Here is a 24,357-nt window from a genome sequence, read left to right as displayed (position 1 = left end):
TTATTATTTCCTGCAACAAGTAGTGTGGTGATGGCAGTCCATAGAGGCTATGCCAGCTCAGTGACAGAATTCAGGGCCTAGGCTCCCTCTATTTTCTGGCATTAGCACACACATCCTCATAATTGCATGAGTGGAGCTACACTTTTGTATTAATCCATTCTTATGCTGCTAGTAAAGACATACCCAAGGCTGGGTAATTCATAAAGGAAAAGAGGTTTAATGAACTCACACTCCAACCTGGCTGGGGAGGCCTCACAATCATGGTGGAAGATGAGGGAGGAGCAAAGGCATATCTTACATGGTGGCAGGCAAGAGAGACAACGTGTGCAGGGGAACTCCCATTTATAAAACCATCAGATAACATGAGACTTATTCACTATCATGAGAACAGCATTAAAAAACCCTATGCCCATTATTCAATTACCTCCCACTGGGTTCCTCCCACAGTATGTAGGGATTATGGGAGCTATAATTCAAGATGAAATTTGGGTGGGGACACAGCCAAATCATATCAACTTTTAAGCATTATGTCCTCACCCCAGACAAGATAAAAATAAAGGATCCTTCTCCAAGTAAATGTTTGCCCTTTTATTCAGGAAGAAGTATTATTGGGACTTCTTCCTACATGTTAGTTAAACATGCTACAATTCCTCTGCACCCCCACTCCTATAGCAGGAAGAGAGTCAGGGACAGGAAGTGCTTTAATTTTTTTACCTCCGAAGTCAAGGGATGCAAAGTGAAAAGAGGGTTGTGAGGCCATAGCTTGACTATTTTTGTACTGGTTAGAAGATTTCTGAAATAAGGTGCTCAATTTTGAGTGTCATCTTTAAAAAGAAACAGATGATGAAACAGATGTTGCTAAAGAAAGAAATATTTAGCCTGAAGAAGAGGAAACTGTAGGAAACAGCAATAGGCATTATTGCTGTCTTAAAATGTTTGAAGGGCCATGATAGGAAGGAGGAGATTTGTTTTGTGTTCAAAAATGCAGATCTAGAATCAATATGTGGGACTTACTGGGGAACTATTCCTACTTTATCTTAGAGCTCATTTGTTTTCATGAAAAATAAACTGAATCAAATTATATTAAAACAAAAATAGTTAACAATGACAACACAGAGGAATGTTATAGAGCATGATGTACAAGAGCTATTCCAGGACCTCAAAGCCATTAGGCAACATCTACCATTCCTCCCCTCCCCTCCTATGCTAACCTTTCCACCCTCCCTTCTTTCTCTCTCTTCCTCTCTCTCTCACACACACACATACACACTTGTTCTCACATACCTGCTTCACTTTGCACATTTGCAGCATTAGTCTCTCTCCACACACAACTGCTTTCCTGCTAGACTCATCCTTTGATGAGTGGACCAGTGCTCATGGTCCACTTCGAGAATTCCAAAAAGATGAATTTCCACAGTTTAACAACCCAGTTTCTAGTACCAATTCCACATTTCTGAGAGGAAAATATCTCACTGGACCAATAAAAGCCCTATGTCCACCCCTAGTTCTATCAGATGTGATCAGGAAAAATAAAGATACATGGTGCTATCCTTATTTACTGTGGATGAGGCAAATTCTCTAAGAAAGTCTTGTAGATGGAAGAGAAATCATGGCCATATCAAGTAAATATTTCCAGTATCTGCCCCCTTCCATTCATCTTACTCTCTACTGGCAAATTCATCTCTCTGGAAGACAGTTTAGTTTATATCATGCATCCACCTATTCATAAATTTTCAGTGACTAGACTTTGTCCATAAAATACTGCCTGACATTCAAGGTCCTCACAATATGATTCCAATGCACTTTTCTCATTTTATTTTTTACTATTCTCTTCCCTTGCTGTAGCCAATAGAGCTAGCTATTGTACCCCTTCCTCTGTAGTTTGACTGACCACCTGCCAGTTTACCCAAAACAGTCCCAGTGTTTTCATCGCTTTGTTGTAATTATTAAATCTGCCCCCATTTACTCTCCAATAGGTTCTGATTTGATGGTAAATGAAAGGTCCTTCTATCTAGAGGCCCATCCCCTTATCAACACCAAATTCCCAAGGCATAACTATTATTCAACATGCAGGAAAAATACCAACTTATTTTACATAAAGCATTCTCTGACATAGTAAGGTCAAAATAACACCTCCTTCCTCTTTAACTCCTATTTCATTTGCTTCTCTTCTTCACAATCCATGAAACATCATATACTTTATTGTAATTGAAACTTCTTACTGTCCTTATTTTCATTTGGAAGACCCAAGTTAATAATTATATAATGATCTCGTTCTGGTTAGAAGATAAAACCAAGGGATGTGTTCAGATAACCTAGATGCTTATCATACTACAAACATACACCTGGAAAGCTCTAAGTAAACAAACATGTATGGATGAGTAAAATCACCTGAAACTCAAAATTTAAGTTAACTCAGTGGCTTTTTAGGAAACTGAAATAAATTTCTTTCAGCTCCTGTTAGTTTAAAAAATGGTTGACATATCAGTTAGCATAACAGAGGCAGCTGGGTGGGGGGATGGTGGTAACTGAATTCAGTTCTTACTCTCAGCCACCTCAGACTTTCTTACCTTTGTTTGCAACCACCTTCCTGGTGCAGGAGCAACGCTATTGCATAGTCACAGAGTAGGGACCCTTAAGACAGACCGGCCTAGAGCCAAACTCCAGCTTTCTCACCTATAACTCTATGACCAGGGCAGTTGTTCATTCTCTATAAACCTGTTTCCTCACCAATAAAATAAAGTGTGATAGTGCAAGTCCTATAGAGTGGTTTTGAGGACTAAAGAAGATAAGGTGTATAATCAGCTTGCATAGTACATGTCCATATTGTATTTTTATCATCATCTGGTTCAAGTTCTATGAAATACATATTCTCAGGGGCACATGGAATTACTACCAGGGTTTAATAAAGCTACTAGTGGTGTGCCCAAGATGGCCAAATAGGAACAGCTCCAGCCTCCAGCTCCCAACATGAGCAACACAGAAGATGGGTGATTTCTGCATTTTCAACTGAGGTTCATCTCACAGGGCCGTGTTGGATAGTTGGCGCTGGTCTGTGGGTGCAGCCTGACCAGTGAGCGCTGAAGCAGAGCGAGGCATCACCTCACCTGAGAAGCGCAAGGGGGAAAGGAATTCCTTTTCCTAGCCAAAGTAAATTGAGACACACAACACCTGGAAAAGCAGGTAACTCCCACCTTAATACTGCACTTTACCAAGGGTCTTAGCAAACAGCACACCAGGAGATTATATCCCACAACTGGCCCAGAGGGTCCCACGCCCACGGAGCCACCCTCATTGCTAGCACAGCAGTCTGAGATCTAACCGCAAGGCGGCAGCCAGGTTGGGGGAGGGGCGCCCACCATTGCTGAGGCTTACGTAGGTAAACAAAGCCCCCAGGAAGCTCGAATTGGGTGGAGCCCACCACAGCTCAAGGAAGCCTGCCTGCCTCTGTAGACTCCTCCTCTGGAGACAGGGCATAGCTAAATAAAAAGCAGCAGAAACCTCAGCACAGGTAAATGCCCCTGTCTGACAGCTTTGAAGAGAGCAATGGATCTCCCAGCATGAAGGTTGAGATCTGAGAACGGACAGACTGCCTGCTCAAGTGGGTCCCTGACCTCTGAGTAGCCTAACTGGGAGACATCCCCAACTAGGTGCAGACTGACACCTCACACCTCACACAGTGGGGTACACCCCTGAGACGAAGCTTCCAGAGCAAGAATGAGACAGCAACACTCGCTGTTCAGCAATATTCTATCTTTTGCAGCCTCTGCTGCTGATACCCAGGCAAACAGGGTCTGGAGTGGACCTCAAGCAAACTCCAACAGACCTACAGCTGAAGGTCCTGACTGTTAGAAGGAAAACTAACAAACAGAAAGGAAACCCACACCAAAACCCCATCAGTACATGACCATCATCAAAGACCAAAGGCAGATAAAACCACAAAGATGGGGGAAAAGCAGTGCAGAAAAGCTGGAAATTCAAAAAATCAGAGTGCATCTCCCCCTCCAAAGGAAAGCAGCTCATCGCCAGCAACGGAACAAAACTGGACAGAGAATGACTTTGACCAGTTGAGAGAAGAAGGCTTCAGTCAATCGACCTTCTCAGAGCTAAAGGAGGAGCTATGTAACCAGTGCAAAGAAACTAAGAAACCTTGAAAAAAGAATGGATGAATGGCTAACTAGAATAATCAATGCAGAGAAGACCTTAAAAGAACTGATACAGATGAAAACCATAACATGAGAACTATGTGACAAATGCACAAGCTTCAGTAACTGACTGGATCAACTGGAAGAAAGAGAATCAGCAATTGAAGATCAAATGAATGAAATGAAGTGAGAAGTGTAGAGAAAAAAGAGTAAAAACAAATGAACAAAGCCTCCAAGAAATATGGGATTATGTGAAAAGACCAAATCTACATCTGATTGGTGTGTCTGAAAGTGACGGGGAAAATGGAACCAAGGTGGAAAACACTCTGCAGGATATCATCCAGGAGAACTTCCCCAACCTAGTAAGGCAGGCCAACATTCAAATTCAGGAATACAGAGAACACCACAAAGATACTCCTTGAAAAGAGCAGACACATAATTGTCAGATTCGCCAAAGTTGAAATGAAGGAAAAAATGTTAAGGGCAGCCAGAGAGAAAGGTCATGTTACCCACAAAGGGAAGCCCATCAGACTAACAGCAGATCTCTCGGCAGAAACTCTGCAAGCCAGAAGAGAGTGGGGGCCGTATTCAACATTCTTAAAGAAGAGAATTTTCAACCCAGAATTTCATATCCAGCCAAACTAAGTTTCATAAGTGAAGGAGAAATAAAATCTTTTACCGACAAGCAAATGCTTAGAGATTTTGTCATCACCAGGCCTGCCCTACAAGAGATCCTAAAGGAAGCACTAAACATGGAAAGGAACAGCAGGTACCAGCCATTGCAAAAACATGTCAAAATGTAAAGTCCATCGATGCTAGGAAGAAACTGCATCAACTAGTGAGCAAAATAACCAGCTAGTATCATAATGACAGGATCAAGTTCACACATAACAATATTAACTTTAAATGTAAATGGATTAAATGGTCCAATTAAAATACACAGACTGGCAAATTGATAAAGAGTCAAGACCCATCAGTTCGCTGTATCCAGGAGACCTGTCTCATGTGCAGAGACACACATAGGATCAAAATAAAGGGATGGAGGAAGATCTACCATGCAAATGGAAAATAAAAAAAAGCAGGGGTTGCAATCCTAGTCTCTGATAAAACAGACTTTAAACCATCAAAGATCAAAAGAGACAAAGAAGGCCATTACATAATGGTAAAGGGATCAATTCATCAGGAAGAGCTAACTATTCTAAATATATATATACCCAATATAGGAGCATCCAGATTCATAAAGCAGGTCCTTAGAGACTTACAAAGAGATGTAGATTCTCATACAATAATAATGGGAGACTTTAACACCCCACTGTCAACATTAGACAGATCAACGAGACAGAAAGTTAACAAGGATATCCAGGAATTGAACTCAACTCTGCACCAAGCGGACCTAATAGACATCTACAGAACTCTTCAACCCAATTAACAGAATATACATTCTTCTCAGCACCACATCACACTTATTCTAAAATTGATCATATAGTTGGAAGTAAAGCGCTCCTCAGCACATGTAAAAGAACAGAAATTATAACAAACTGTCTCTCAGACCACAGTGCAATCAAACTAGAACTCAGGATTAAGAAACTCAATCAAAACCACTCAACTACATGGAAACTGAGCAACCTGCTCCTGAATGACTACTGGGTACATAACGAAATGAAGGCACAAATAAAGATTTTCTTTGAAACCAATGAGAACAAAGATACAACGTACCAGAATCTCTGGGACACATTTAAAGCAGTGTGTAGAGGGAAATTTATAGCACTAAATGCCCACAAGAGAAAGCAGGAAAGATCTAAAATTGACACTCTAACCTCACAATTAAAAGAACTAGAGAAGCAAGAGTAAACACATTCAAAAGCTAGCAGAAGGCAAGAAATAACTAAGATCAGAGCAGAACTGAAGGAGATAGAGACACAAAAAACCCTTCAAAAAATCAATGAATCCAGGAGCTGGTTTTCTGAAAAGATCAACAAAATTGATAAACCACTAGCAAGACTAATAAAGAAGAAAAGAGAGAAGAATCAAATAGACACAATAAGAAATGATAAAGGGGATATCACCACTGACCCCACAGAAATACAAACTACCATCAGATAATACTATAAACACCTGTACGTAAATAAACTAGAAAACCTAGAAGAAATGGATAATTTCCTGGACACTTACACTCTCCCAAGACTAAACCAGGAATAAGTTGAATCCCTGAATAAACCAATAGCAGGCTCTGAAATTGAGGCAATAATTAATAGCCTACCAACCAAAAAAAGTCCAGGACCAGACGGATTCACAACCGAATTCTACCAGAGGTACCAGAAGGGGTTGGTACCATTCCTTTTGAAACTATTCCAATCAATAGAAAAATAAGGAATCCTCCCTAACTCATTTTACAAGGCCAACATCATCCTGATACCAAAGCCTGACAGAGATACAACAAAAAAAGAGAATTTTAGACCAATATCCCTGATGAACATCAATGCAAAAATCCTCAATAAAATACTGGCAAACCGAATCCAGCAGCACATCAAAAAGCTTATCCACCATGATCAAGAGGGCTTCATCCCTGGGATGCAAGGCTGGTTCAACATTCGCAAATCAATCAACGTAATCCAGCATATCAACAGAACCAAAGACAAGAACCACATGATTATCTCAATAGATGCAGAAAAGGCTTTTGACAAAATTCAACAGCCCTTCATGCTAAAAACGCTCAATAAATTCGGTATTGATGGAACGTACCTCAAAATAATAAGAGCTATTTATGACAAACCCACAGTCAATATCATACTGAATGGGCAAAAACTGGAAGCATTCCCTTTGAAAACTGGCACAAGGCAGGGATGCCCTCTCTCACCACTCCTATTCAACATAGTGTTGGAAGTTCTGGCTAGGGCAATCAGACAAGAGAAAGAAATAAAGGGTATTCAGTTAGGAAAAGAAGAAGTCAAATTGTCCCTGTTTGCAGACGACATGATTGTATATTTAGAAAACTCCATCATCTCAGTCCAAAATCTCCTTAAGCTGATAAGCAACTTCAGCAAAGTCTCAGGATACAAAATCAATGTGCAAAAATCACAAGCATTCTTATACACCAGTAACAGACAAACAGAGAGCCAAATAATGAAGGAACTCGCATTCACGATAGCTTCAAAGAGAATAAAATACCTAGGAATCCCACTTACAAGGGATGTAAAGGACTTCTTCAAGGAGAACTACAAACCACTGCTCAGTGAAATCAAAGAGGGCACCAACAAATGGAAGAACATACCATGCTCATGGATAGGAAGAATCAATATTGTGAAAATGGCCATACTGCCCAAGGTAATTTATAGATTCAATGCCATCCCCATCAAGCTACCAATGAGTTTCTTCACAGAATTGGAAAAAACGGCTTTAAAGTTCATATGGAACCAAAAAAGAGCCCGCATTGCCAAGACAATCCTAAGTCAAAAGAACAAAGCTGGAGGCATCACGCTACCTGACTTAAAACTATACTACAAGGCTACAGTAACCAAAACAGCATGGTACTGCTACCAAAACAGAGATATAGACCAATGGAACAGAACAGAGCCCTCAGAAATAATACCACACATCTACAGCCATCTGATCTTTGACAAACCTGACAAAAACAAGAAATGGGGAAAGGATTTCCTATTTAATAAATGGTGCTGGGAAAATTGGCTAGCCATACGTAGAAAGCTGACACTGGGTCCTTTCCTTACTCCTTATATGAAAATTAATTCAAGATGGATTAGAGACTTAAATGTTAGACCTAATACCATAAAAACCCTAGAAGAAAACCTAGGTAATACCATTCAGGACATAGGCATGGGCAAGGACTTCATGTCTAAAACACCAAAAGCAATGGCAACAAAAGCCAAAATTGACAAATGGGATCTAATTAAACTAAAGAGCTTCTGCACAGCAAAAGAAACTACCATCAGAGTGAACAGGCAACCTACAGAATGGGAGAAAATTTCTGCAATCTACTCATCTGACAAAGGGCTAATATTCAGAACCTATAAAAACTCAATCAAATTTACAAGAAAAAAACAAACAACCCTATCAAAAAGTGGGCAAAGGATATGAACAGACACTTCTCAAAAGAAGACATTCATAGAGCCAACAGACACATGAAAAAATGCTCATCATCGCTCGCCATCAGAGAAATGCAAATCAAAACCACAATGAGATACCATCTCATGCCAGTTAGAATGGCGATCATTAAAAAATCAAGAAACAACAGGTGCTGGAGAGGATGTGAAGAAATAGGAACACTTTTACACTGTTGGTGGGACTATAAACTAGTTCAACCATTGTGGAAGACAGTGTGGCAATTCCTCAAGGATCTAGAACTAGAAATACCATTTGACCCAGCCATCCCACTACTGGGGATATACCCAAAGGATTATAAATCATGCTGCTATAAAGACACATGCACACATATGTTTATTGCGGCACTATTCACAATAGCAAAGACTTGGAATCAACCCAAATGTCCATCAGTGACAGACTGGATTAAGAAAATGTGACACATGGCCGGGCGCAGTGGCTCAAGCCTGTAATCCCAGCACTTTGGGAGGCCGAGACGGGCGGATCACGAGGTCAGGAGATCGAGACCATCCTGGCTAACACGGTGAAACCCCATCTCTACTAAAAAAATACAAAAAACTAGCTGGGTGTGGTGGTGGGCACCTGTAGTCCCAGCTACTTGGGAGGCTGAGGCAGGAGAATTGCGAGAACCCAGGAGGCAGAGCTTGCAGTGAGCTGAGATCCGGCCACTGCACTCCAGCCTGGGTGACAGAGCAAGACTCCGTCTCAAAAAAAAAAAAAAAAAAAAGAAAGAAAAGAAAATGTGGCACATATACACCATGGAATACTATGCAGCCACAAAAAAGGATGAGTTCGTGTCCTTTGTAGGGACATGGATACAGCTGGAAACCATCATTCTCAGCAAACTATCACAAGAACAGAAAACCAAATACCGCATGTTCTCACTCATAGGTGGGAACTGAACAATGAGATCACTTGGACACAGGAAGGGGATCATCACACACCGAGTCCTATTGTGGGGAGTGGCGGGGGGAGGGATAGCATTAGGAGACATATCTAATGTAAATGACGAGTTAATGGGTGCAGCACACCAACATGGCACATGCATACATATGTAACAAACCTGCATGTTATGCACATGTGCCCTAGATCTTAAAGTAGAATAAAAAAGATAATAAACAAATAAAACTACTAACAACAAGGACTGCCAACAGTTGTAAGGAATAATATTTCTCACTAGCATAAGTGCCACTGTTTAAAAATAAAAGATTAGAATCAACAAAATGGAAAATAACAACAGTATTTTGAATATGTTTAATTTATATTATTGTTATTGTTATTATTAGTTTATCAAGAGAAGCCAACAGTATAACTGTTAATTGGTGACTGGACATTTGCGTTTGGATGTTAAAAGGGATCTTCATATTTGAAAATGTTGGTCGCTCTTGCCTTTACCAGAAGGGCTTTCCAATAGTAAAATGGACCTTCTCAAAAGATAGCTTTCATTCACTTTCCCACAATGCTTGTGACTGACTATTCCCCCTGAAAAATGTACTTGGCTTCACTGGCTCCGCAGGGCTGGAGCACTGAGGCTGGACTGGCACCTGTGCCGGAATGTTCTGGAATCTTATATTGAACAGGTAGGTGGAAACTGTTCACCCAGTCAAGGAAGTGACAAGAAATTGAAAGTGCAGTCAGGCACAAGAGCCTCTGGGAACTGCCAAATCAAATTCCCAGACACCTATGCAAATGTACTGTCAATTAAAAGTTGTTGGGCAGGGAGAGAAAGTTCAAATGCAAACTCAAAGAGATGCAGCTTGGGGGATCTAGGAAAGATAAAGTTGAAAGTAAAGGCTATGATGAGTGGCATGGAATTGTCTCTGCCCTAATGAGTGAGCAATTGTCTCAACTGTTTAGTAGAGGTCAGAGCATATAAAATCTAAATTGGCATGTGAACAGCGTGTATATTACGGTCCAATCATGCCATTTTTAATGTAGACTTCTGATATCTTCTACTTGAGTGTCAGCACTTTATGTACAAAAGTAAATTCTGACTTAAATTCATATTCTACATCATGTCTAGAAGAATGTCTTGCACATACTGGGTGCTCAAGAGATATCTGCTAATCATCAGCACTATTCAGCATCAGAACAGGCAGCCTTCTTTGATGGTAAACATTACATCCCTAGAGGTATTTAAGCAATGTCTCATTAACAAGTGTGTACTGCAAATTAGAAGACGTTTAATAAAACATCTGTTGTTGAAGCCATAGAAAAATTGAACTTGAAGACATTCAAAATTGATTTCAAACTAAGAATCAAAGATTCCATATTCTGAGAGTTAACATTCATAGCTTCTATGACAATGAAAATTTTTATTTAGTGATTTAATCAGCAGTATTATTGAAAATAGATTTCAAGCAATACTCTGCTTGATGAAAAGCATTTTCTTTATTTCCTATGGATTTAAAAAGTTGTATAATTGCAAATGTTCATTAGCATATAATTAAATAACCCTGTTTCCCTGGTTACTAATAAGTGCCAGGGTGTCATAATTATACGAGTAATTATGAAAGGAGAATATATGACTTGGCAAACTTCTGAAAATTATTATAGATTCAGAGACGCTCTACTTTGAGGAAAAGATATTAAAATAGGGCAGGATAAAAAGAAAGAAATCAGATAATAAAATGAGAATATTACATAATAATGCACCATACATGAAAAGTCTGTTCTCATTTCTAGGGAAATAATAGAGGAATGCAATAAAATCTGTTCACCATCCATGGAGGTCCAAGTGTTTGAAGATGTTTTATGTACTTTGCCTTTTTATTGTACCTCTGATTTTGGTTAGTTTATGGGTCTGCCTCAAGTTTACTTTTATGGAGATTAATGCAATTTATACATTATATTTTATTTTATGATATACTTACTAATAAGTGGATTGTAATTAAGGCTGTGTGAGATTAAGGAAAAATGCCCAGGAACTAAATACCTCTTAAAAAATATGTTCTTTGAGTTTAATAGCATTTGAACTATTTAATAGCTTAAATTAAATTAAAGTTAATAAAGTTTAATTAAAGTTATAGTCAAAGGAGAAATACTCTCTCATTAAAAAGAAAGTGTTGTTCTGGGGTCATGAACGTTCTTCTTGATTCTCAATGAAGAAATCACTTTTTGCTATGAGGAGTCTCCCAGCATTACTGTCTTGTCAAAGGCCCATCAATTAGCTACATTATGTGAGAGTTAAGCGTATTGCATTTCCACAGGTAACATTTGATATTCAAAGAAAACCCCAATCTTAGTTTACAGAAATTCTTAACATGTCAGGCCAATTAAAATTCTATTACTTTCTACCTATAAATGTGGAAATCAAAATTTTTACACCAGCCAAAAATGATCGACATAAAGTGAAAATGGAGACTAGCTCCTTTGGCCAATGTTGCGCTTGGGCTCACCCAGAGATGCTGTTTCTAAATCGAACAAATAAGGACTTGCTTAGGACTTTTTTGTTTCTCATTCAAATTGTGCAATTATAGACTTATTTTTTTGCATTGAATGGAAGCCTAAAAGGTAGGGTCAGGAGAAGAATTGCTGAGATGGCGGGAGACCCATAGAGCTGCTGAGAGCCATGAGGCTGACCCTGGCTGATGTGTGCCTTTCTGGCCTCGGATGGGACTCACTCTTAAAACTATCCCACTCACTGTCAGGCTCTCTTTCTTGTTAACTTAGATTGATATGTTTCTCTGGATGTATAGATTAGCACGTGGCACATGAGCCATATACCCTCTCCTGTTTCCCTTAATTAATTAAATTCTAATTCTCTTAAAAAAATCAAATTCCAAACCTCTAAAGCAACAATGTAAAGTTGATTTTTAATGCAATGTTATTTAATGTGTATCTTTATCCTTATAGATACAATACAGAATTTTTAAAAATAAAAATAAACCCCAAATGAGGCACCCACCCACACATAGCAAGGTAAGGGGGGAAGAAGAGGAAATTATGCAGCTACAAAATAGAGGAATAAAGACTATCCAACTACAAACTGAACTTTTTTCCCCTTTTGGTGTAAATGAAATGAAGCTGGAGTGATGCTAATCTACATTGTTATTTTCGTGGAAATAGTAAAGAATGACATAAAGTCTAATCACATATGCACTGGAGGCCAAACTACCTAACTCTGACTTGATTTTGGTTTGTTTATAAGTGTATCTCAAATTTTCTTTTGTAATAATTAATGCAGCAATTGCTGCATAGCACTTGGTACAATGCAGTTGCTGACTAATGATTGAAATAATTAATCAATTAGTGAAAGAATATAAATTTCAGATGTCTTCAGTCACTTACTTAATTGTAATCCTAATCAAAAGCCTATTTTGGACTATCTTGTGAATATGATAATAGAATAATTCTCTCATTTCTTAAAAGAAAAAAGGAGTGACTTTTTTCAATCATTAACTTAAATCCCTATCATTATTCTTAAATTTTAAAACAGATCTTTAAAAGAATATTTTCAATTATAGAACTTTAAAAGAAAAGATATAATTGCAAATGTGATTTGATGGTGACTGGTTTCTCCATATTAAACTTTGGTTTGCCTATCTTTTTTAATAAAACAAATGGGGATTAAATTATCTTACTATCCAAGTCACAATCAGCAGTGTGGCAGAGTATAAAAACCATGAAGAACATAATTCTGGTTATACTTTTGATTGATTAGCGGTGTGAATTTGGGCAAGCAATCTAGCTTCCTTGAACCTTAGTTTCCTCACCTGTAAGAAAGAATCTCACTCAAAGATTGTTGTGAAGATCAAATGAGATATGAGTGCCTTATAAAACACTATGTCAGTGTAAGGTATTTCTGCAATAATTACATAATCTCATTTTGCAAGTTAGACCAGTTAGGGATGAGAAAATATATAGGGAGAGTGGTATAATGCAAAGAATATGAGACCTGGACTCAATAAACATATTCAAGTCCCAACAACTCCATTTTGTGACCTAGAGCAGAGCCCTTCACCATTCTGAACCTCAGTTTCCTCATTTACAGCATGGGGATGATATCGTTGAGATCTAAAATATATGTAAAAGCACTTGGCAAATTTACAAGTGCTACATATATATCGACTATAATTCTCAGTAGCTACCGAATCTATAGCAAAAGTGTGAAAAACCACATAAATCTACCTATAGTTGTTCAAAAGTCAGATGGAGATATTACATCTCAGCACTGATGCACATCACCAGACACCTGGACTTTTAAAAACCATTGTACATGAGTCGAGGTAAAGGTGGAGAAAGGAGTACTGTGGGGACTTAATTATCAACTTATTGGCAAAATCATTGAAAAAAAGATAAGATTTCAGGGGCAGGTGTGGTGGTTCACACCTGTAATCCCAGCACTCTGGGAGGCCGAAGTGGGTGGATCATGAGGTCAGGAGATCCAGACTATCACTAACACAGTGAAATCCTGTCTCTATTAAAAATACAAAAAAATGAGCCAGCCATGGTGGTGGGCACCTGTAGTCCCAGCTACTCGGGAGGCTGAGGCAGGAGAATGGCATGAACCCCGGAGGGAGAGGTTGCAGTGAGCAGAGATTGCGCCACTGCACTTGAGCCTGGGCAACAGAGCGAGATTCCGTCTCAAACAAACAAAAAGATAAGATTTCAGGAGTCTGTTTTGTTGAATGGGGTTTTAGTAACTTGGTAAACACAAACACTTGCCAGATTTAAAATGTGGCATCACAAGAAAAATAGTCACAGTCAAGATGTGGAAAGATATTAACCTTACGGAAGCTGAAGCAGAAGAAACCTCTAACTAGATAGACATTGAAATAAAGAAATGCAATTGACAAAATTAAGGAGAGACAGGAGACAGTCTTCTCTGTGAGGAAACTTAAATAGTTGGGCTTTCTCCAGTCCATGAAGACGTAGGCAGGGCTGCAGGGTTCTGGGAGCTTCTACGTCCAACCATAAAGAATAAGGAACCTGCAGTGAAGGCAAAGTGTAGCCATGTAACAGCTACTTGGTTTTGTTCTAAAACTCTAGGGGTTCTTCCACTCAATTGGAAAACTCCCAACGTGTTTTTCCAACCACCAGGTCCAAACTCTTCATGAAGAGCCATGACCAAGAGAAGAGGATTGCTTGGCTGGAAGGGATCTTAGAAATCTAAGAGTGATTGAGGGTTTGCTCTTTGATGATGATCTTCCTGGTTTCCAGTTCCAGTTTTGCAACAGGGTGTGAGTTCTTGAGCAAGTTATTTGGCTTCTCCAAACCTCAATTTCCACAGGTGTAAAAGAGGAATTATAATATATACAGTGGATTTTGTGAGGATTAAGTGAGAGGATTAAATGCTTGTACCTGGTACATTTTAAATAAACCATAAAATAATTGGTTATTATTTTATTTAATTCCTTCATTTTATGGATACAGAGAAGATAATAACAATAAATGTAAGTAATGCCTGGTGTAGCACTTTACCTCATGAAAATATTTTCCCATGCGTTTCCTTATCTAATTCTTTTGCTGCCCTATGGAATGGGTTACTATTAGCACTATTTTACAGAGCAGGAAACTAAAGTTTAGGCAGATACCATAACCCGTCGAGAATCATGTGAGATAATGGATATTGCAGGACTTGAATGCAGGTCTTTTGAGTCTCAGAGCAGTATGCTTTCATCTGAATCCGGCCAACCCTAGGCAGAAGTATTAACAGCAGCTAATATTCACTCTGGGGGAAACACTGGCTGGGCATTTAAATGTGTTATTTCATTTAAACCTCACAACAACTTTATAACAAAGATAGTATTTGAGTTTTCATTTCAAAAAAGTTAAAATAACACCCACAAGGGTCACTGAGTTATTAAGTAGTGAAGCCAAGTTTGCACCTAATCAGTTTCATGTTTTATCATTAAACTGTCTACAAATAGAAAACTATGCAAGAGGACAGTGTCTTAAAAGAGTGTGATCTTCCAATAAGTCATAGCCTGTCTTTATCCAGCACCAGGACAGGTGTGGGAGAACATGGAATAACAATATGCAAACATCATTACATTTGAGCATTGTGCCAGGCACTTTACATGTATTATCTTCATAGCAACCTCAGAAGGTATATGTTATTCCCCCCATTGAAGACTTGGAGAAATTATTCCTTGCTTAAAATTACACAGCTAATGGCAGAGCTAAGATTTGAAGCTCTTGACCTTTCTACAACTGTGACACTGCAGCTTTTAGAGCACAGAGGAACTTAAACATCATTGCTGCCAGTTCTCACCCTCACCTATGAACAAACTGAGATGGTAAGAGCCCATGTTTGTCCTCATACGTAGAAACTGCAATAGAAGTCAACTTGTCCAACCTCCAGCCCAGCGATCTTTCTGTCTCATCATACAATATAAACATGACCCGTGCCTCAGGGAGCTTATACTCCAGTTGCAGAAACACAAATAATCAGAAAGCAGCATAAGTGAATATGTATTGAAGACTTCACCCTATGAAGAAAAGGTACGTTTTCTAGAATTTAAAGAGAAGCAGAGTCAGTGAGGACAGGAGAGGCAAGTGGGCAGAGGCTTTCTACTTTAATACACATAAGAATCACTTGAAAGAATCCACTTAAATGCAGATTCCCAGGCTGGAACCCAAAAGTTTGAAGTCAGCAATGTATATTTTTTAACAAACAGTTCTGACTCTGAAGCATGTGCCAAAATTCACTACTTTGGGAAACAGGAAATTTGTGAGTAGGTTCGAAAGAGCAGTAACAATTAAGACTGGGTGTAGACAATAGGAACAGATTCAGGAGCATTTTGTAAACTAGGCAAAACCGTTTCAATTTGTATGATAAATTGGGACATTTTGGAGAAGGGGTGAAGATGAGTAAGAGCTGTGTGAAGAATGGTTTAAACCAGAAAGAACAAGGAATGAGGAGGAAAAGACAGAAAGGCCTGGGTGAGAAAGGGTGTGTTTTAGAGGCATTTCAAATGGGAAACCAATAGGAGTGGCAATAGGAGGTCAGATGGAGGGGATAAAGGAGATGGATGTAGAAGCACCTGATGGAGGAGGAGTAGCTGGGCCTGGCTGCAGATGCACACAGCTCTATTGAGCTCAAAGTTAATAAATACTATTCTAGTTGTACACCGTGACCAAGTTAAAAATTCTTCACGAAACATATAGTTATAAAAGGCATAAAGTGTTCCTTTCAGCACTTCCTACGTGAAAAGGGACGCCAAACCTCACATTCCTCACAGTGTCCTGAAAAGAACCCTTTTAAAGGACACAAATTAAAAAATGTTGTGCTGATACTTGATCTCACCCAAACCAAGAGGCCCTGGGTTTGGCTCAGAAAAGGGTGATTATTTAACTCTTCTTCAGCAGTTTTCTTCATACTCTTCATTTTTGCCCAAAGAAAGAGGAGTGCAAAGCTAATGCTGGATATTCAGAAAACTATTTTCTAAAAATTTTAAAATGCTCAAACAGCATTTTAAAAAATCCTTTTTTACAGGTAGAGGAAAGATGAGGTACTAAAATTGGATATCAAGGACTCCTAGTCTCCAATGAGTGATCTTGTTGAAAAAAAAAATCAATAAGATGACAGTACAACTCAAATAATTTCTGCCAAACCAGATAAACCTCCAATAACTGTGAGAATTTTCTGATTATTTTATTTTAACTAAAGGGCCCAGGTCTTTGAAGTTGTTGTTGTTGTTGTTGTTGTTGTTCCTGTTTTTCCATTAACACTTGAAAAACAGTAGCTGGACACCAAAGTCTAAAAACTGTTTAAGATCTTTTTTGCAATGGGTTTGCCGCCAGAACACAGGTGTCATGAAAACTACCCCTAAAAGACAAAATGGGAAAGGAAAAGACTCATATCAACATTGTCATCATTGGACACGTAGATTCGGGCAAGTCCACCACTACTGGCCATCTGATCTACAAATGTGGTGGCATCGACAAAAGAACCATTGAACAATTTGAGAAGGAGGCTGTTGAGATGGGAAAGGGCTCCTTCAAGTATGCCTGGGTCTTGGATAAACTGAAAGCTGAGCGGGAACGTGGTATCACCATTGATATCTCCTTGTGGAAATTTGAGACCAGCAAGTATTATGTGACTATCATTGACGCCTCAGGACACAGAGACTTCATCAAAAACATGATTACAGGGACATCTCAGGCTGACTGTGCTGTCCTAATTGTTGCTGCTGGTGTTGGTGAATTTGAAGCTGGTATCTCCAAGAATGGGCAGACCCGAGAGCATGCTCTTCTGGCTTACACACTGGGTGTGAAAACTAATTGTTGGTGTTAACAAAATGGATTCCACTGAGCCACCCTACAGCCAGAGGAGATATGAGGAAATTGTTAAGGAAGTCAGCACTTACATTAAGAAAATTGGCTACAACCCCGACACAGTAGCATTTGTGCCAATTTCTGGTTGGAATGGTGACAACATGCTGGAGCCAAGTGCTAACATGCCTTGGTTCAAGGGATGGAAGGTCACCTGTAAGGATGGCAATGCCAGTGGAACCACGCTGCTTGAGGCTCTGGACTGCATCCTACCACCAACTCATCCAACTGACAAGCCCTTGCGCCTGCCTCTCCAGGATGTCTACAAAATTGGTGGTATTGGTACTGTTCCTGTTGGCCGAGTGGAGACTGGTGTTCTCAAACCCGGTATGGTGGTCACCTTTGCTTCAGTCAACGTAACAACTGAAGTAAAATCTGTCGAAATGCACCATGAAGCTTGGAGTGAAGCTCTTCCTGGGGACAATGTGAGCTTCAATGTCAAGAATGTGTCTGTCAAGGATGTTCTTTGTCGCAATGTTGCTGGTGACAGCAAAAATGACCCACCAATGGAAGCAGCTGGCTTCACTGCTCAGGTGATTATCCTGAACCGTCCAGGCCAAATAAGTGCTGGCTATGCCCCTGTGTTGGATTGCCACACGACTCACATTGCATACAAATTTGCTGAGCTGAAGGAAAAGATTGATCGCCGTTCTGGTAAAAAACTGGAAAATGGCCCTAAATTCTTGAAGTCTGGTGATGCTGCCATTGTTGATATGGTTCCTGGCAAGCCTATGTGTGTTGAGAGCTTCTCAGACCATCCATCTTTGGGTCGCTTTGCTGTTCGTGATATGAGGCAGACAGTTGCGGTGGGTGTCATCAAAGCAGTGGACAAGAAGGCTGCTGGAGCTGGCAAGGTCACCAAGTCTGCCCAGAAAGCTCCGAAGGCTAAATGAATATTATCCCTAATACCTGCCACCCCACTGTTAATCAGTGGTGGAAGAACGGTCTCAGAACTGTTTGTTTCAACTGGCCATTTAAGTTTAGTAGTAAAAGACTGGTTAATGATAACAATGCATCGTAAAACCTTCAGAAGGAAAGGAGAATGTTTTGTGGACCACTTTGGTTTTCTTTTTTGCGTGTGGCAGTTTTAAGTTATTAGTTTTTAAAATCAGTACTTTTTAATGGAAACAACTTGACCAAAAATTTGTCACAGAATTTTGAGACCCATTAAAAAAGTTTAATGAGAAAAAAAAAAACTGTTTAAGATCATTTCAAAAATGAAAACCTGAGACTTAAAGGCAAACCAATGAAGTGAGCCTATGCAGATGTTTTCTTAACTAATCATACACTATAGCTGAGCACTCCAGAGACACTGAAAGTTTGGAGTTTAAAAAAAAACAAACATTTTAATTGGATTACAAAGTCTAGAAGTCTAGTTCACTAGCTAGAACATTAGCAAAAGTCAGTAGACCTGCTTTGTTAATCTACAAACTTTTAAAAATTAACTTTATACATGATCATTTTATACTTTATATGTGACCATTAATATAATCCAAGTTTTTCAACTTGAGAACTTCAAGTGTTTATAACTTAAAAAGAAAATATAATTTAGCTGCTCTTATTTAGGAAATTTATTTGAGGAATAAAAGTGAGAACTCTTCTATGAAATGAACTGGTCAATTAGGGTTCACATTAATAGAATTTTCAGTATATTTATTCTAAAATTAATTTATTCATTTAAAATATGTAAATATTTTATTTAAATTGCAGTCATTCCTATTTAACAGTTCAATTTAATTTTTAAGTAAATTGAGCATCTACTATATAATAGCTACTGCTAGGGATTGAAGAAAGGATGGTTGAAATGTGTGGGAAGGTGGGATTATAAAAATGAATAGCTCACAGTCTAGCGAGAGAGAACTACACAAATGGCTAGAATTTAATGTGAGAAATACTGTAATGTGTTAGCACCCAATGTTGTAGATACACAGAAATATAAAGGGGAAGATTTCATTTGAAGCTGATCTTAAACAATAAATAGGAACTAGTTGGGTAAAGGAGAGTGGGGTTCAGGGTAAGGCATTGTTGGCAGGTAACAAGATATGGAAATGCTAAGAGATATGAAATGACATGCTGTTTTGAGAAAACTACAAGTACATCAATGTGGAAAATCAAAAGGAATCTTAGAATGACAGGATCTCAGAGAGGATCTTAGGAATAGGAAAACACAAACTGGCCAGATTGGGAAGGGGGTTACATGGCATAATCCTATAAGGTGGAAGCTTTCGGCAGTTTTTACATAGGGGAGTGCCATAAAACTGGATCCTATAAAAAGAACTCCCGTGTGAGTGAGAAAAATAGATTAGAGTGAAAGCATCATTCAATTTAGTTTCAAAGCTAGTGCAGGCATAGATGTAGGTAGGGATGCTGACAAGTGTACAGAGTAGATTATATATCCAGGAGGTCCACTGAGTAGCACCAGGGAGTGGGAGGAGCTGGGTGAGAATAGGAGCACAGTTTCCAGCTTGGTTGCTGAGTGAAAGATTGTTGTGTACCAATTAAGCTGGAGGATAGAGCCTGCCATATGTATTATTTTATATCTAAGAATAACTTAAATGCTAAGACATCAAGAGCATATATTCCCCTCCTAGCCCCCCACTTATTTATTCAGGACTCTGGAAAGTGGATGTAGTGTTAATTTACTGTCTGCCTCATGGCAGAGTATGTCCCACAGTCACTGATGTCACTCAGTGGAGCACAGGGTGGGCAACAAAATGGACTGGAGATTCACAAATTTCTAGGCTGTCCATGGTACCTTCCCATCTTTGGTGGATAATTATCCCCAGGAAGAATCCACATATGCTCTGTTATCGAGGAAGACCCTAGAAATCAAAGGTTGAGAAGGCATAGAACTCACAGCTAGGGAAGATGTGATAGAGCATCCTCACAGAAATCCAGATCTGTGAGAAATTTAATCCCTGAGAAGTTAAATGTTTTCCTGTTATCATCCTCCTAAGATCCTCTCTAAAATCCTGTCATTCTAAGATTCCCTTTGGTATTACCACATTGATGTACTTGTAGTTTCCTCAAAGTAAGTCAGCAGCATTCCTTTCATATCTATTAGCATTTCCGTAGAGTTATTTGGAAATGGTTATTTAAGGGATCTCGTCATACTGCCTACCTATGTCATTTTCCTATGCCATTACTCAGAGAGACTATGCAATTTGGTCTGTATATAAAATCAAGTACATAAATAACTAATGTCACAGTTCAAGAAATGGTTTGAAGAGAGGTTCAGAATACAAGCGGTGCTCACAGAAGTGTAAAGAACACCCAGTAGTGAATCAGAAAATACGGAAGTAAGACATGTTGCTTTGAATAATAGTTTGAAATTCAATGAACAGAGGGATTGGAGGGAAAGACCATCCCACTCAAAGAGAACAGCATGTCCAAAGGTCCAGGGAAGAAAAAATATTTTATGGAATTTCAAGTAGCAAGGAGGAAGAGGAGTATAAGCAAGGAGAAAGCAGACACAGAAAAAGAGAAGAGCTTGCAAGGTTGGGGGTGGAGAAATGTGGATGGTAGAAACAAAACAGAAAAAGAAACCACGTAGTAGATAACCTGTATCCTTAAATGCCCTCTGTCCAAGTTTCTCAATCTCTATAATGAAAGAAGAAATGCCTTCCTCTCTTTCTCCCCATAAGCAATTAGGCATTTTCACTCTGTTCCTACAAGGTGAATAGAAATCTAGATATATTGTTTGAATCTGAATGATAATAGCTGATGTTTATGTGCTAAGCATTAAGGTCGTAAATTATCTCTGTTACTATTTTTTTAGTCTGATCTTATTTGTTACTCAAAAAAATCTTATTTTTGACTGGATTGAGACAGAAGTAGAAGCTCACTGAGAGGATAGTCTGCGTCTCTTGACAATCTGTTCCTGGTGTTTCTCTTCAGCCTCTTTCATTCTCTTGGCCGAAAGTTTAGCATATTCCACGGCCTCTTCCTGATTATTTTTAGTATGCTGCTTCTTCAGAGCAATGCGCCACCGTTTGTGCTGCAGGACACATGGAGTAATAAGATGCTGAATCTTGTGTGCTTTGGTCCTAGGTTTCTTGCCTTCTTTGTTGAAGGGCTTTCTTACAACATGTTCACAGACATCATCTTTAGAGAGACTGAAAAGTTTGAGGGTTCTGCTAGCTCTTGTGGGCCCCAGGCAACAAGGCACCGTAGTATCAGTCAGTCCAGGAATATCCTTCTCTCAAGTAGAGAACGCTCAGATTGGCATCTACAACGTAACCACTAACAGATTTCGCTTTCTTTCTCCAGTTCTCCTTGGTCTGTAAAGGAATGCCCCTTACTCAGTAGCAGCTGGACACAGTCATGGGTCAAGACACACTGCTTCATAGGGAAACTTTGTTTGTCATTCCCATCACTTATTCAAACCAGATAGCCCTTCCATTCTTCACCCAGAGCATCACCATCAACTTCTGTGGTCATACGCTTCTCATAAAAAGTAAGAATTTTTCATTCATCAATCACTTAAATGAGTTTCTGGCAGCCAGTGGCTGGGAAGAAGATGTTCAGCTTCATCTTGAAGCTGCTGATGGTGACCTTCCAAATTATCTCATTTAAATAACACAAAAACTCTATGAGGCAAGTAGTATTATTATCCTTCATTTTAGATGGCAAAGCTAAAGTTTAGTGATATTAATCCAGTAAACAGGAAAGCCAGAATTCAGATACCAATGCAAAACTAAAGAAAAGGATTTGTTCACGTGCTCTGGATATCTGATCTCTATAAGTGTTCTGAATGAGTCAATTTAGTCAAATCACCCATTTTGCCATTTTTGTAACAACAACAACAAAAAAGTAAGTCAACTAAAAATAAACATCCTATTCTACCAGCAGCTGAGAGGAATGCTTTTCTTCCTTTCAAGAAATCACAGGTTTCTGACAGTCTTCACAATCGGAACCAGTCTAGCATACCACTGAAAAATTCCTGCCTAAGCCCAATGAGCCCCAAGAACCTTAGAGAATCAGATAATCCCTTTACTAAACGGCATCATCAAAAATGTTACTTTTTCCCTCAAAATCAAAATATAAACATTGGGGGAAAAATCTATCTTAAATAAAAGCAAGAAATTAATCATAAAAAGAATTTGCTTGAAAGTGTCATAACTTTGCAATGGTTTTACTTTTCTTCCATATGCGTAAGGGAGAAAAATGTGTCTGTATAAACATAGGTTGTCTTACCTTCAAGTGACTCCAAGAAAGAGTCATTTTTCTTTTTTTTTTTTTTTTTTTGAGACAGAGTCTCACTCTGTCGCCCAGGCTGGAGTGCAGTGGCCGGATCTCAGCTCACTGCAAGCTCCACCTCCTGGGTTCCCGCCATTCTCCTGCCTCAGCCTCCCGAGTAGCTGGGACTACAGATGCCCACCACCTCGCCCGGCTAGTTTTTTGCATTTTTAGTAGAGACGGGGTTTCACCATGTTAGCCAGGATGGTCTCGATCTCCTGACCTTGTGATCCGCCCGTCTCAGCCTCCCAAAGTGCTGGGATTACAGGCTTGAGCCACCGCGCCCGGCTAAGAGTCATTTTTCAAAACAGAGCATTTCTATGTGAAACCTGCATAAGTAATGATAGTTTTTTGTTTAGTTTTTAAAATGCAGCCCACCTAAATGAATTCCTACCCACCAGACAGAAATGGAGTTAGCTAAAGAAAAAGAATACAGGGACAGGATGGGGCGCTAACTAAAATGCCTTATCCAAATTCTCAAAATACACCTACATGGACTATTCAGATTAAGCATTGAATATAAGATTCAGAGGAAAATTCTATTATAGAAGCAGTAGACAAAGAGACAAGAAGTGATACCAACCACTTCCTTTCTTTTTGTACATTTTCCACCTTGAATCCCAAGGAACAACATTTCAAACCTTGTATTCTTTCCTGGCTGTACGGTGTCTCTGAAATCAGTGATCCTGATAAATAAAATGCCATGAGGTCTGAAAGCAGTAGTTTCATGGACAACATTTAAATTGTTTCCATGTGCTTTCTGCTTGCGCAGGATCAATCATCATGATTGGTGTATTATAACTTGCCCCAACTAAATTGGTCTCTCTCCTGTTGTTTTCTTTTCCTCAAGGAATTCAATTTTCCAGCAAAGAGCCTTCTGCTTCTATTTTTTAAGAATTTTCATATTAACTATAATACAAAAGACTAAATGAAAATCCAAACTCAGAGATTCTTGTTTTTAACCACTGGCAGGCATCTATTCCAGTGAAATATTCATTTAGTGTGCTCTATTTTTCATTTCCACTTATTTTTATATTAATTTCCAAGTCCAATTTTTGGATTAATAAAACTCTCAGTATTAATGAGAAAATCATTTAGAGCACAATGGAATTTCAGTCGAGAAAATATTGTTTTATTTTTGTACTTTTTTATCTTTCAGATACTGTTTTTTAAAAAATAATCAAAAGAAAAGTAAACTTTAGAACAAGGTACACTTTTTAATATATTTCATATAGGACATGAAAAAGGAGGAATGTGCTATTTAAATCTCTGTTCTGAAGCATGCCTTTCCTCTAATTTCCATAAAATATTGAATAATTGTTGGTGGCAGCTGTACCAACTAGCTCTTGATCCTACACAATATTGCACACATAGATTTTTGGTTTTGTTCTTTAATTTTCTTTGATAGGGTGTATGTTGCTAAAAGGCAATAACCTGTCTCTCTATAGTAATGATTTGTTCATCTGCTCTAGATAGTTGATCTCTATAAGTGTTCTGAATAAGTCAGATCAATAGCAAAATACACATGCGATCAATGCCCCAGAATGTCTATAAGTGAAAGTAACTATAAAGGAGCAAC

General features: G+C 38.9%; 2 pseudogenes across 1 annotated transcript; one reads left to right on the top strand and one right to left on the bottom strand.

Moving 5' to 3' along the window:
• The first annotated feature begins 16,989 nt into the window (after positions 1-16,989).
• On the top strand, positions 16,990-18,736 carry LOC111541779 (annotated as a pseudogene). The gene has a single exon (XR_002731365.2). The product of XR_002731365.2 is annotated as an elongation factor 1-alpha 1 pseudogene (transcript).
• A 2,600-nt stretch (positions 18,737-21,336) lies between these two features.
• Positions 21,337-22,073, bottom strand: LOC111541736 (annotated as a pseudogene).
• Positions 22,074-24,357: the final 2,284 nt, after the last annotated feature.

The sequence above is a fragment of the Piliocolobus tephrosceles genome, chromosome 10 (genome assembly GCF_002776525.5).
Source record: "Piliocolobus tephrosceles isolate RC106 chromosome 10, ASM277652v3, whole genome shotgun sequence".
Taxonomy (NCBI): domain Eukaryota; kingdom Metazoa; phylum Chordata; class Mammalia; order Primates; family Cercopithecidae; genus Piliocolobus; species Piliocolobus tephrosceles.
Note: the sequence above shows the minus strand (reverse complement) of the source record. Positions and strands in the feature narration are given on the sequence as shown.